Source organism: Hippoglossus hippoglossus, chromosome 18, assembly GCF_009819705.1.
Source record: "Hippoglossus hippoglossus isolate fHipHip1 chromosome 18, fHipHip1.pri, whole genome shotgun sequence".
Classification (NCBI taxonomy): Eukaryota; Metazoa; Chordata; class Actinopteri; order Pleuronectiformes; family Pleuronectidae; genus Hippoglossus; species Hippoglossus hippoglossus.
Window position 1 is genome coordinate 3,490,311 of NC_047168.1, and position 14,795 is coordinate 3,505,105.

Below are 14,795 nucleotides of genomic sequence, written 5' to 3' on the forward strand. Positions count from 1 at the left end.
TTTTTCCCAGGAAGAAGCCACAGTTAGATCTTGGATCAACATGTCTTTTTTTTTTTTTTTCACATGCAGACAAACATCTGATACATCCCTCTACCGGCATGTTTTCATTCAGGGCCCCCAGTGCCCCACACTGCAGTGCACTCAAAACATCCCGTGTGTGTGTGTGTGTGTGTGTGTGTGTGTGTGTGTGTGTGTGTGTGTGTGTGTGTGTGTGTGTGTGTGTGTGTGTGTGTGTGTGTGTGTGTGTGTGTGTGTGTGTGTCTGAGTATACGGGCGGCTGGGTGTGTGATGTTTGCATGTGTGTGGTGAACTGCTCTCCTGTTACCACTACCCTTACACACATACCAATACCCCTCCCCTGTTCAGCAGGTGGAATTAAGGGGGCACTTCTGACATTTTAGGTATTTTGTTAGTTGTGCCGAGTTATTTAGTGAAGGGAATATGGGCATTTAAACACAATAAAGTCTGGACATGCACCTGTATTTTGTTAAGACAGCTGTAGCATTGAATTTAGGTGATAACTGAGAGAGAAAGAACACACAGTAAAAAAACAATCCTACCGACGGAAATGGAAATGTCCGTTGACTTTTGCCATTCAGATCTTTTATTGACATTTTCCCTGAAAATAATTCATGGATCTTGATGAAAAAATATAACATTTAAAGGATTGATGTCTATGAATGTGTGAAATTTGGTGTGGCTTAATTACATTTTTTTGGGGGGGGGGGGGTGCTAGCACTGTTGCTTCACAGCAAGAATGTTCCCGGGGTCTTTCTGTATGGAATTTTCATGTTCTCCCCGTGTCTGCCTGGGACCCTCAAAGGATAACAATATAGATGATAGCTGGATTGATTGATTGAATGTACAAGGACTGTTTGGCCTTGGTGGAGGTATGCGCTCTGAGTTCTATTCGAGTGTTAAATAAATTTCCATTTTGTGAGTTTTTATCTACTGCTGGTAAAAAAGAATCTTAATAATTGGCTGGTCGGTGGTTCGATCCCTGGCTCCTCCAGTCTGCTGTTTGAAGTATCCTTGAGCAAGATACTGAACCCCACATTGCCCTTGACAGCTGTATAGAAAAAAAGTGCTGCATGTAGAAATATTGTATGAACGTGTGTGTGTGAATGCAACTTGCACTGTAAAGCACTTTGAGTAGTCGATAGGACTTTAAAAGTGCTTTATGAATACAGTCCATCTACAATCAGTTTGATCCATAGACACTTTATTAAAGCTGTTTTAAACCATCGATGTTAGAAACCCTTATCCATAGTGTGTGTGACATCACCTGTAGGTAAACTGCTCGCTCCACTGGAGCTGGAGCCAGAAAATGAGTGGCAGAGTCTCAGTGGGACTGAGGGTGTGACAAGCCCGAGGCAGCCGCTGGGACCGACTGTGAGAGAGCTGTCAGTCTGTCTCTTGATAAGCCCTGCTGGCTTCTTAATGGACCAAATGTAGGAATCACTGCCAAGTCAAACCAAGTCATCCAAAGGAAACCGAGGCGTTTTAGTAGAAAATCGATTGAAGCCGGCATCGCTGTGTATGTCCATTAGAGAAACTTTAGACACATATCTACACACTGGCTTAAATATTGAACCTGCAATGCTTGTTCAAACAGGAGGAGTCACCTGCATGGGGAGTCACCTGCAATGTGTAGCTTTTCAGAATAAAAGCACAAACCGAAACGGTACACATGATGTCCCTGTGCTCCTGCATTGTACATCTTATCTTATCAATAATCAAAATATTAATTATTTGTTATACTGAACGACGTTGATTATCTGAAATCAATAAAGCTTTGGGTTATCCTTCTGTCTGCTTCATCACACTCTACTCAGCTAAGCTACACATGATGTAAAGCCACTTGTTTTTACACATTCTGTGTTTATAGAGTGGTTCAGTGATTTCTGTACCATTATGTATCACATGAACATCTGGCCCCAGATGTTGAATTGTCTGTCAAGTCTTTTAAATTCTGGACAGTAACATGTTTTCTAATAAGAAAAGAGAACTGGAGCATGAGAATGAATAGCAGATTCAGCAAATGCTTCATCGACCCAGTTGATCTCAGTGTAGAAATAAACTCTCTAACTATAAATGAGGAACTTTTGCATTATCTCTGTGATGCTGTGTAAAATAATATCCCTTCAGTTTCATATCAGCACGGTGAATACATTAACATACAGTGCTGTTCTAGACTCGGAAATTTATAACCCACTCAGTGTCTGGCTTCAAACTTTTTGAATGACTCAACTAGCTCACCACTTTTTGATCCTCTCCACCGTGAAGAGCAAATTTATGCATCGGCTGAGTGTTTCTATTCAGCAGGAGGTGAAACATCAAAAGTCAAACAGGGCAAAAACTGCATCATCATGAAGTAACCCATCCATAAACACGCCTGCGTCTCCAGTGCTGCTTTTGCTGACTGGCGCAACTAAGGGGTGCCTGGGGTGTCCCGAGAGGGGGTCTGAAGGAGGTCACCTGGGGCGGAGCTCAGCTGCGTTGCTGCCGGCTCACAGTGTGTGTCAGCGGGTGATAAGGTAGAGGGGAGTTCGCAAGCCAAACTTAATATATGGCTGAGTCAGCTTCCTGGCTATACCATTCATTTGAATACTCTCTTTATTCTATGTTTGTGGAGGAGACAGACAAACATGACGCAGAGCAGTCTATCCCATTCTTGTGAACACGATATCTCAAGGACGCCTCTTTTAAATTTGGCACAAACGTTAAGTTGGATTCGAGGATGAACTGATAAGGTTTTGGTGGTCAAAGGTCAAAGTCACTGTGACCTCACAAATCATGCTTTTGGCCTCTTGAACATGATATCTCAAGCCTGCCTCTAGGGAATCGCTTCAAAATTGGACCAGTTGTCACTTGAACCCAAAGATTAATTGATCTGATTTCAGTGATCAAAGGTCACGGTGACCTCATACGAGTTATTCAAATTAAATTATATACACTAAAACTGCTTTGGTTGGCAAAGGCATTTAACCAGGTAATTCTAGTTTTATGTTCGAGTTTTGGACGTGTTCATGTCCTCAAGGTGAGGTTCAGACTAGTTTCATGCCACATTCAGCTGCTTAAAGAAACAGTTATTTGTTATGTCACTTAAACAAATCATAGCAGTAGTACTTCAATCCACAAGTTCAAACATTACGGCCTCTTTAACTGATTGTATTTCGGCTGCCACTTCAACATGTCAAGTGCAAAAGATCAGCAGCGAGCAAACACATGCTATTGTGTCATTATTGCACTCCTTGTTCCAGAACAAAAAAGCCAAAGCCACAATCTCAGGGTGATATTATATAGTCGTAGAAATTCAAGTCAAGCCATTGTCATTACTTAAGTGTCTTCGATTGTAATAGTGAAGGCAGAAAGGAAACGTGGGAAAGAGAGGAAGGGGATGACATGTAGCAGATGGTCTGGCTGTCTGAGAGTCAAATCTGGGACTTGCTGCTCAAGGCATTTATGTTCATGTGGTATGCGCCCTGCCCTGTAATGATCGATATTTAATCAAGTCCAATCTGTATGCTGACGTTTGGGTTTTTAATTAGAAAATGATTTTGGTCTATTACTGCAATTTCTGCACCATTCGGCCAGAGTCTTCATAGTATATAGAACATGTGCCCACACAATGACTGCAAACCCACGCTTAATCATGAAAGCTGCACAATGTATATGTGTGTGTGTGAAGACCAGGCAGGATGAGTGAGGGGAGGAACAACGAAACTGCAGGGGGGGAGGAGGAGGAGAGGGATAGAGGGGGGGGGAAAAAAGAGAAAAGCACTGGAAGGTCAGAGCACACAGGAAGTACAGAGGTTTACAGAACTCGGCCAGAGTGAAAATCTGCCCTTGTTTTTTTTTCCTGTCTCTAGTCTGCAGCCTCATTCTCAGCTCGGCCTCTATTTTTTTTTTTTACCCCAGATCACAAGACCGTGCCCATGCAAATGAGTGAAAACCTACTGTATGTATGTTTGTGGAAGAGAAAACGGTTCCGAGGATTTTCTTTTGCGGTGGGTTCTGGATGGAAGGCAACGTGAGGCAGTGTTACTTATCAGTTCACTACACAGAGTGGAACATTGTTCACATTATATTGACTTCTTTAACATCCTTCTCTCAACATGGCTGTCCTTTTACATATCCTCAGGAGAAAGCACCGTAGTAATCCTGTAACCCATTTTCGATGGATAGTAATATAATGCAGCTGTTGCAGGTCTTAAATCTGTTATGCAGGAAAAAGCTATATCAGCACAACAGCAGAGAAGATAAGGAAATACCCTACAATAAGGTTGCTTTAAAGTCAAGACTATTCACCACTGGTACATAGCATATCCCTACACTGTCTGGCCATACAATACTATACAATAATGTATTGGTCTCCTGTGAGTTAACATGGAAAGGCATGAATTTCACACTTATTTTGTTGAATAATGACTGGGCCACAGGAGTGTAATGCCTTTTAAATGGAAGACGTGCTGCTTCATATTTGGCTGCTATATGTAGCTGCTTTCGTTTTTTACATGAAGCATGGTTTTATGGCTCCAGATAATATAATGGAATGCATATCTCCACCAAGGCCCAACAGTCCTCTTGAAGTCAATCAAGCCGCACTGAATTTAACAGACTCATAGAAACAAGTCCCCTAAATATGCCAGATTTAGTTTCATCTATCCAGGAAATAGTCCCTGGGAAATTGGTGAAAACGTCCAAAAGGTTAATAATAACCCCTGATCCACACCAAAGTTTAATTTGTTCTTCCCTGATCAGTCCCACATACGTCCACCAAGTAACGGGGAAATCCATCCAGCGTTTTTGTGTAATCCTGCTAACAGACAAACAAACAAACAAACAAACCGCTATGAAAACATAACATCCTGTTTCAGGAATATGAAAGTAATCAGTAATGCCCTGGACTTCATCATTGTCCCTGGTTTGAAAATACCCCAGACCTTTGTCAAGACAGAGACCGACCTACACTATCTAACATTAACCTTTATTATAAAACAATTTATTCAGTTAAGACAAATATCAACTCCTAACATTTTAAAACATTTGTTTGAATGACTGAAATTATCAATTATCAAACATTAGACCAACTAACTAATTGATTAATCATTTCAGCTCTAAGCTATTGTATATTTAAATGAAATGATGAATAGATTTCTACCTCCAGAGCAGCTTTGAGTCTAATATTCCGTCTTCTCTGCAACATAAGCTCAAGCAATAAGGTCGTGTTGCACTAAAAAAAACATTTTCTTGTCATCTACAATTAGACTGTTTGCCCGTAATTGCCAGGGTTCCTCCAGCGTGGTGTAAACTCAAACAGGAAAGTTGAACAGGTTCAGGTTCCTGGAAAACATTGTATGTGGTCAAAAAGAGGTTGTATAGTGATTTATCTAATGGCTATGTACTCTAGAATCAGTGCAGTGCGTTTTTCTTTTGTACCAGCTTGTGCTTGATCCACCATATTTACCGTCTGAGAGCATCAGCCCTGCCGACTGCTGCTACCCTGTGGGGTCAACACAGTAAGGACCCCCATGTTTGAGTTTCTAAGGAAATGGCACTAATGAAGGTTAATTTTTAACATGTGAAGACTGGAGGCTTGTTAATAAGTGACTGTTTTCAGGACCTCTCGGCCTTCATACCTGGCGCTGGATACTTTGCATAGGGAATCATTTGTAACCCCCTCTGACAGCGTTAATGCTCAGAAACCGAATATTCCCTTGGGTATGTTTCACATCACTGTGACGATGATAAGCTGGTAGCTTGTTTTCTGAAATGTGTTTGATTTAAAAAAAACTGTCTTGTCTTGGTCATATTGCCATTTGTTTTGTCGTTTCAAATTTGATATGTTTGGGTTTTTTATTCTTGGACCCTGGTATTGGATCCTGAAAAGTTTTAATAAGTGTTTTACTTAAATTTATGACATTTTCTTACCAAAAAAATTGATCAATTCCTTTAAAAAATAATCAACAGAACATTTTTACAATACAATTTTTGTCCTTCACCCATTCACACACATACTCGTACATCTATGTGCAGCACTTTCTCTATCACTCTTCAACTCAGTTGCTTTTGCCTCCTTTTAAACCAAAATTAGCAGATAAACACAAACCAATATCACAAAGCCCGAGTCTACTGCAGACTCATTTGACCCGGAAGTGAACTCCCATTGCAGACAAAAGGCAGACGTTAGTGTGTTTCTTTGACCAGTGGAAAAGGGGCTTGGCTGACGAGAAGTTTCACAACACAAAGAAACCCACAGTCAGAGATTCACGGATGTTGGAAACAAGCCAACAGGTTCTTCAAACTTATTTGGAAGTGTTGATGAAGATGTGAAGTGTTGCAGCACGCCACGCAAAAGTGACACAATAAACTGCCATTAGGGATTTCAGGTTTAACTACTGACAGCCTTGTTGTGTAGAGGCTCAATAAAAATGTACTTGAACCTGAATTGCAACTTCATCAAGTGAGGAGGAGATAGCCTGCCTCAGACTGACTGCAGACTCTTCTATTCATAGTAACCAGTCAGTTGCGGCCTGGTTTGTTGTGAGTATTATTATTATTATTATTATTATTATTATTACAGTTGTGTGCCTCAGAGCTAAGACGAAACTCCAGCGGAATGAGTGCTGGTTTCACCGTGAGTTGACATCTGCTGCACTATGATTATGCCCTATCTCTCTTTCTCTCTCACTAGCTGCCTGGTCAGAGGTTGCCAGACTGTCTGTCAGCCTATGGCCTCGTCCCTCAGGGGACAAAGCTCCCGTTCTTCCTGGGGAAAGCCCCCACCCTGCTGGAATTCTCCCAGCGCCTACGGGTGCAGGGAGGGAGGGAGGGAGGGAGGGAGGGAGAGGGAGGAAGGTAGAAAGAGCATAGAGGAGGCTTAGGTTGAACTGATGTGGCTATTTAAAAAGTTAATACAGATATTTATTTTGACTTGGACAAATATATTGAGCACCTTGAAGTCCCCAAATTCTCGAAGACTTTGGACTTTTGGGTAAATTCTTAGTGTTTTTCTGGATTTCTTTCTATCTTTGACTTATTTTCTGAATAGAAAAATAAACGCAAACTATCATATCAGATTTATACAGCGCTTTTCTGATCTTATCTTCCACTCAAAGCACTTAACAGTACAAGTCACATCCCCCATTCATACACACATTGCCAGGACAACTGCCATGGGCAATTTAGGAGTCAGTCCCTTGCCCAAGTACACTTTGGCATGCAGACTAGAGGACTCGGAGTTTGAACCGCCGACCTTATGGCCATTGGACAACCTGTTCATATCTCCTGAGCCACAGAGGCCTGTAATATCAATAAGGGCCTGATTTGCTTTCAAAATTCTCAAGCAGTGTGACCCTTCCAGAGAATGAGCTGTGAGGACTGATAGGTTAAAAAATGCGATGAGAGATAGAGATGTGGCTCCTGTGCTGACTTATAGAGAGAAAGTAATCAAGTGAGGTGCAGAGTGAGGAGGCAGAGAGCGTCTCTGTGGAGCTGAAGTCTGCATGTGGCATGATATCGTGACTGGGCTGGAGGGTTAGAGAAAGACCTGCAGCTGAAAGGTTACTGCCTCTATCACTGTTTGTTCAGAATTTGACGCATGCCCTTGAGCAGGACGTTGAACCTTTACAAGCTTCTGCTCTTTTTGAATGTCATGCGCTGCAGATGTAAGTTACTGTCGCTTCTGTTCTTGTACGACACACATTACACAGTGATGACTGTACCACTCGATATCTTTGGAGCAGTGGGTCATTGTTTTCAGACACAGGTGGACAGAAGCGGACCCCTCTAGATATCAACTAATTTTTACCTCCGCCAAGGTAACTGATGCAGATCCAATTCAGGGGCGAATCCAGGGACATATTTTTTTAACTTTCTTTAACATTGTGAGATAAGGCGTATTTAAACATTTTCACATTTTCTCTAGGGAATAATTCATGGATCTTAATGAAAAAAATCACCTTTGAGGAACTGATTTCTATGAGTGTGTGAAATTTGGTGCCGCTTGATTTGGATTTAAGGGGACTGTTGGGCCTTGGTGGTGGTATGCGGCCTACTGAGTGCCATTGTAGTTTTTGACTGTAATGCCTAGCCCCAGGAAAAATGTAATATTAGCCTTTTACTTGGTTCAAGCAGAACCCTGCCTCGCTGCCTCGCTGTATTGACTTTCAACATTACAAGAGAAAAGGCTTTTAAGATGTGTGTTTGGCTAACTAGGACAGTGTGAAGAGCAGGTCAGAGGTGTTAGCCTAAACTCACCATGACTGGCTTCCACACAGTGGAGAAATTTGTCCTCAGGCTGCTGTAACTTCCTTGAAATACGAGGTCACTACATTGGCAATGATGTCACAACAAATTCCATGAAACTATTTTTGTTTTTTTCACGAGCTTGAGCTGATTTGCACATTAAGCTGTGGATTTATTCAGCTATTATGAAATCTAAATAGGCCTAAAGCACTTGTAATGACATATGAGGAGCGTGGGAATTGTAAATAGTCTGTATTTGGCCGGGATGATAATTCTTTATCAGTAGGTAGCTTATGTTAAATCAGCCCTGGAAAGTCTCGTGCAAAAATCCCTGATACTGGGCTCCTCGCTCAGGTAACTGTTCCAGGGTGGACTCAGGCCCAGCACCAAACTCTTATCTAGGCTGCCGCGCTGGCAGGAGTCATGTCTGCAACTGACACACTCTTGTTTCTGAACAACAAACAATGCCAAACAGAGTCCTGTTGCCATGGAGATCTGTCACGGTGTTTTTGTGGCGACATTGTTGGTTTCGCCTCTCTATCAGGGAGATGTTCTGTCTGGGCAAGACTGATCTAGTCATTATACTCGACGGCATCCTTTGAAGGAGAGGTGGATTTCCTGCCCTGTTTTGCCACTTTTGTTAACACACCTACTCAAAATGTGATCTTAGGTGGGAGATAACAGAGGATGTAGGGAAGAAAGGAAAAATCATGTGTTGTTTATGTGCAATCTATCTATAAATTGTCCTACATATGGTGATCATGCTTTAGCTATTTGTGTTAGTGCTGTTTCTATAGCTACTCGACACAGCATGGCGTGGTGGGTGTTTTTCTCTCCTTTTTTTTTTATTAGACCACAGCTTCCGCCAACGTTCCCCCCCACCTCCAGACTTCAGCGCACGACTTAAAACCTCCAAACTGTTTCTCAGTACAGTTTTGAAGATGTCAGCAGCAGACTTTGTGTTATGTGGGGGAGCGGCTGATTTAGACACAGTGTGTTACCACATGCCGTCCAGTAAGCAGCTGACTATTGCGGCAGACGTCGTCAGTGCGATGGCGGTGGTGAGAGGAGGGAGGCCGCTGGACTGTGGATGCACTCCGCCTCGGCTCGAGCTGTAGAGAATGTGCCGTGTGTGTGTGTGTGCTGAAACTGCTGCGATGCTTTTAGTGTGGACATGCATGTTTGTTTCTATGCCTGGTTATGTGTGTGTGCGTAGGTGTGTGTTTATAGACATATGCATATTTATGAGTCATGCATATTGATTATGTATGTGTAGGAACCATGTTGTGCATGTGTCTGTTGGCCTTTACAATAAATCTGTGTCTGTGAGTGTGGGTGCATGTACTGGTGTAAGATAGGCCTGAGGCCAACAACTGTGATGTTATTTACCCAGCATGCCTCTCTACTTAAACGTATTAATATCACAGGATGGATACAATGCTGTCTATAGGTCAGTCTGTCTGTCTGTCTCTGTATGTTTGTTATTAGAGTTGATGTGCCCATATGTTTTTTTTGCCAAGAAATAGTTTCATCATGCAGGTCAGGTATCAGTTTTACAGGTCAAGGTCAAGCCTAATACAACAACTGTGAATTGGTTTATCTTTAAAGGTGTTCGTAGGTGTAATGCTCCACTTCGGACACATCTTAGCTAGCCATCTCCCCCCTTGTTCCATTCTTTATGCTAAACTAGGCTAACTATACACTGACCACCTGATGCCCAAATATGATACTGATATTCTCCTCTCACCCTTCAAAAGAAAGTAGATGAGCATATTTCTCAAAATGTTGAGCTACTATTTGAGTTAATCCAGTTCTAATGATGTAATGCAACAAATATCTATCAACTGTACATAACCAGTAGCAGGTCAAAGGTCAAACTCGATTGTCTTCAAGTCAGACTTACTTGTCAACAATGGCGGATTTAGAAATTTTCGCAATCAGGCGCCATAAAAGGGCCACAATTTACACAGAGGGGCCAATTATATATTCAACATCCATGCCCACATTCCTGATTCAGTGAGGTGCACATTTAAGTCTTCCTTGTTTACCGATGGCTCAAAAAGGTGTAGTCAAGTTAGAATTAATGTGAACACGGCTCACACAGTCTTATCTTAAAATATGTAAAAGAATCGACATTCACACTTGTATTTTACAGACTGCGTTTGTTGAACCCCAAAAAAACCTTCCTCTTGTTTCTTCTCGGATAGTTTGGTGTCATCATAATTAGTTGAGCATGGTTCACTGGATTTCTTAACAAAGAGAACGCATATAAAATGTCTGTTTAAAAATGGCCTAAGTGATACAAAATGGTTGATTGGGATTGTGCAGACACATTGTGATCACATTTGATAAATTACATTTTATAAATAAATAATCTAGTATCACGTGGCTGATTAGTAGTTAAATGGGCCAGTTAATAGCACACCCATAACCCTGGGATATGACCTACACCTTTAATGTGTGTGTAAAGTATATAACTGTTGTGTATTCATGTGTGTACTTCAGCTGCAAGCTCTTCTATGTGTGTTTGTGTCTGTTTGTGTCTTAGAGTGGAGATTTCTCACACTTTGTTACTTGTGTGCTGCTGGGTGTATTGCAAAAAAATTGACACAGAATGTGAGCGTGTTCTGTGTTAAGTGTCTGTTTGCCCATGTTGAATGAATGCTTTGTGTGTGCTTGTGTGTGTGTGTCTGTGTGCACCCACCATTATCTATAATCCTGCTTTCTAAGCCCAGACAGCCACTTTTAGCTGTGCCCTGTCTTACCCAATCATATGATACTGATCAACATTCGGCACCTCTTTCTCTCTCTCGCACTCTGTCACCTCAGCTCGTTTAACCACAGCACCACTTCCCTCCCGTCCGTCGCTGTCAGTATCGGGAGCCACGTGACCCCTCTTAACCCCAGTTTCCTAAAATAGTCGTTAATGTGCACAATGAACGGTGAGCAGGAACAAATGGGCTCCTGTGTTTTTTTTCTTTTCTTTTATAAAGTAAGGGGCTTGCAGGTAATTGGGTGGATACCGGCGTCACTTCCTGGAAGTGAGGTCACGACACTATGAGTGAGCACCAGGGTGGAAATAGGGGTGACTGACCGTGGACTTGTTTTTACCAATCGTTGACCAGCACTGGAGCAAGGGATCAGAGCCTGTTGCAGTAAATACAACCTCCCCCGCCGCCCACACACACACCCACACACCACTGCCACCCCCTCCCTGAGGGCCTGTGGCATTGACAGCAACAATGACTCAGCTGTAGAATGGACAGAAATTGATTTTCTGCAGAAAGGTTAAATGAGCAGGCACTTTTTTTGCACACTGTAGAGCTTGTTTTTGTTTTGACCATTGGCTACTTTTTATTGGTTGTGCCTTCTTCTCGAGGCAGAAGTCGATGTGACAGTTTGTGATTGACTTACCCTAATGCAGTCCCCCCCCCCCTCATTTAGAAAGATGTCTGTCTGACTGTTAAAACAAAGGGGGAAACCTCCATTAACTGTCTCAGTCTGCACCTGTCATCATTGCAGAGACAGCATGGACAGTATGTTTTCATGGAAGGTGTCTGTGTGTAGTTTTTGAAGGACTGGGTGCAAAAATCCTCATTCAAATACACGAGCAAAAGAACCAAGTCTTCCGCCCCATCAACGTACACAGACACTCGCACAGCAGACAACACAACCTCTTGTGATGCATTCCGTTGTGACGTCAAACTCGCTGCCTCTGGGCTACGAGGCACAGCACAGGATGTCTGAGAGAGAGAGAGAGAGACAAAGACAGAGACAACAAAGAGAGAATCCGAGGGAGTCGTTTATACGTGGAGGCATATATAAAATTCATATTTGTGTAGTGAGAGAAAAGAGAAACTGGAGGTCGCTTTCTTTTTTTTGTGAAAAACTCGGTCAAAAGGAGGAAACAAAGGGAAAAGAGCGGCGTGCTCAGAAAGTCAGAAAGTGACTGCAAATAGCAGGAGTCTTACTTCCCTATAATAAGTCAAATTCTTTGCTGCTTCTCCTCCCTGCGTTTGACGGCCAGCCTCTCCCTGAACGGTGCCCATCCTGCCAGCAAAGGGGAAGAGAGGCACGGCTGCCGATCATACTGAGACATGTGATACAAAGTCACACCACAGCCACCGACATCCTTGGCTTTATATTCTGTTCTCACAGAAACTCGCCTGGAGAACTTCCAATGCTGTGTGGCTGGTTACCACAATATGTTAACTCATAGGTTATTACATTTCCCCCCTGGGATCAATAAAGTATCTAGCCATCTATCTATCATCTAACTTTTACAATGTGTACTTATCTCATTTTGGATTTCTCTATTCTCGTCCTTGTTTACTGACTGTATGTGACACCAGCATTCCATATCTGACCTGCTCTCATGTGATAATCCTCAGTAAATCCACTTACTGATTCAGATTTGTTTTACTGAATCCTGGTGTCATCATGTTGTTCATGTTGAATTCACAGCTAGGATCTATGTCACATTAAAATACATATTTTAATACAAAATAAACTAGATAAAGCCCAGATTTAAGCTCCAAATCCATTTTCAGAGTCCCTTAAATTTAGGAAATATTTTGTCATTTATTTTTGGTTTAAAGGTCAAATAAGGAGTCGAATGTAACTTTTCCGTGTTTTGACATCTCAGCATTTGCTGAATCTCAATCTCTGAGCCCATCGGATATCATCTGACGATGAATTGGCCTTTAGGGGCAAGAGCCAATATTTTGTTCACTTTGAGTGTACTCTGTTTACACTCCGACTTGTTTCTTTTATGACACAAGTTGAAGGTTTCTCCACACAAAACACAAACGGTGATATTTTCAAAAAGGTTTTAAGGTTTTATTGAGTGTACAAGCAACATATAACAATTCATGCATCTTGATGAAAAAACCAGGCATGTTAAAGGTACTAACATTCATGTGTAATTTTGGGCGGATCCAAATAAAAATCAGGATCTAGTGAATTTAAATTTGGTTTCATAAGGGGACTGTCTGGCCTCGGTGGAGGAATGTGCTCTTAGTGCCATTCTAGTTCATGTTTTGATGTGAGTGAAACCAGCATTTTTGGAGTTGTATTAAAGTTAAAGTGAGTTAAGAAAGATACACCCTGTGAGGCCTCTCGTCTCAGGAGCAAAAGCAAATCAGCGGATGTCTGCAGAAATTGCTTAATCAGCAGTGGTCTCATTATCATGAATCTTTAATGATCAACTCAAAGAAAACACTTGAAGCTTTTATTCACCTTTTCTTCTTTGAAACCACATTAGTGTCTTTTTGAAAACAGCGTCTGACATGCATAAGAACTTAACGTGGCCTAAATATATATTTTTCTCATTCTGACACACTTAATGAACTGAGTTGGTTTTGTTTGTTGCTTTGGGTCTTTAGTTTGACACAGTTTTAGTTTGAAGGCGTGTAAGACGGAACTATATATGTCTGTGAGGCAACTCTGTGTTCTCTGCTCAGAAAATATGAATGGATGATCAGTTCTGTACCTCTAAGAGCAGCTCCCTGTGACGTGCAGTGGGCCTGCTGTCAAAAGAAAGCTGTGTGACTTTTCTGTCACGAAAGGAAATAAAAAAAAAAACCCCATCCGTCTCAAGTATTTCATTAGTCTTACGTCAACGTGAAATCATACTTTCTTTTTTATTTTCACTGGGAAGCTGACTTAAAAAAATATCATGAAGTGAGTACATAGAGCTCTGCATTTTCCAGGGACACAAATAACAAGCCACCCATCACCAGAAGAGGAATTGAAAGATTTTCATATGAAAAAGTCTGATTCATATCATGAACCAATGCATTATTTTTCCATAAACTGTAACTCGTCAACACGTGTTGTGCTTTGAACTTGTATACAGAGTATGTCTCAGCAGCCGCATAATGGCAGGTCTGAAATAACAGGAGCGACGCATATCACAGTGTTTAAAATGAAAACACTCTATATTTGGACATTGGCTTTTTGGTTTAAATTAGTTGGACAAATTTGGCAGATATTTCCAATGTGCGTCAACAAGAAAAATCACGTAATACAATATATTTTTTACACACGACTCATACGTGTGCGATCTGTGATCAGAGCTTGCGATGCGGGTGCAGTGTGGGTTGTTTTCCATGCGACCGGGCAGCAAGATAGGTGTTGCTGATTACCTCACTCGTGTCGGAGGTTTGAATTCACTCGCATAAGTATCACGCAATAAGTATCTTGCCTTCATCTTATCCGCTCACTGTTCATTACTGTTTCCTTTAACCGTACTCATTAACTTAACTGTAAAAATCTCTGCTTCCTGTTCAGAAAAACAAAGCAGCATGAGAAGTGAAATCTCACTGCAATTTCAGCTCCAAAAGTAGCCGTGGAAAGGAGAGGCTGCCTGTAAAATAATAATGAAATAACAATTAGTGGAACAAACAACACCAAACAAACCAGTAATACAACGATAAAGAGCAGCTGCCGGACTCTCAATAAAAAAAAAAAAAAAGGTGCTTCCTCTCTATTCGCCTGTGTGGCTAACGTGTTGAGCTAGTTCGCTGATGACGCAGCTCAGCTGA

The 14,795-nt window shown here is 41.7% G+C and overlaps 1 protein-coding gene across 1 annotated transcript in view; it reads left to right on the forward strand.

Moving 5' to 3' along the window:
* The window catches only part of LOC117751798 (mitogen-activated protein kinase kinase kinase 11), a 37,543-nt gene that overhangs the window by 4,761 nt on the left and 17,987 nt on the right, over positions 1-14,795 (forward strand). The gene's annotated exons all lie outside the window — the stretch shown is intronic.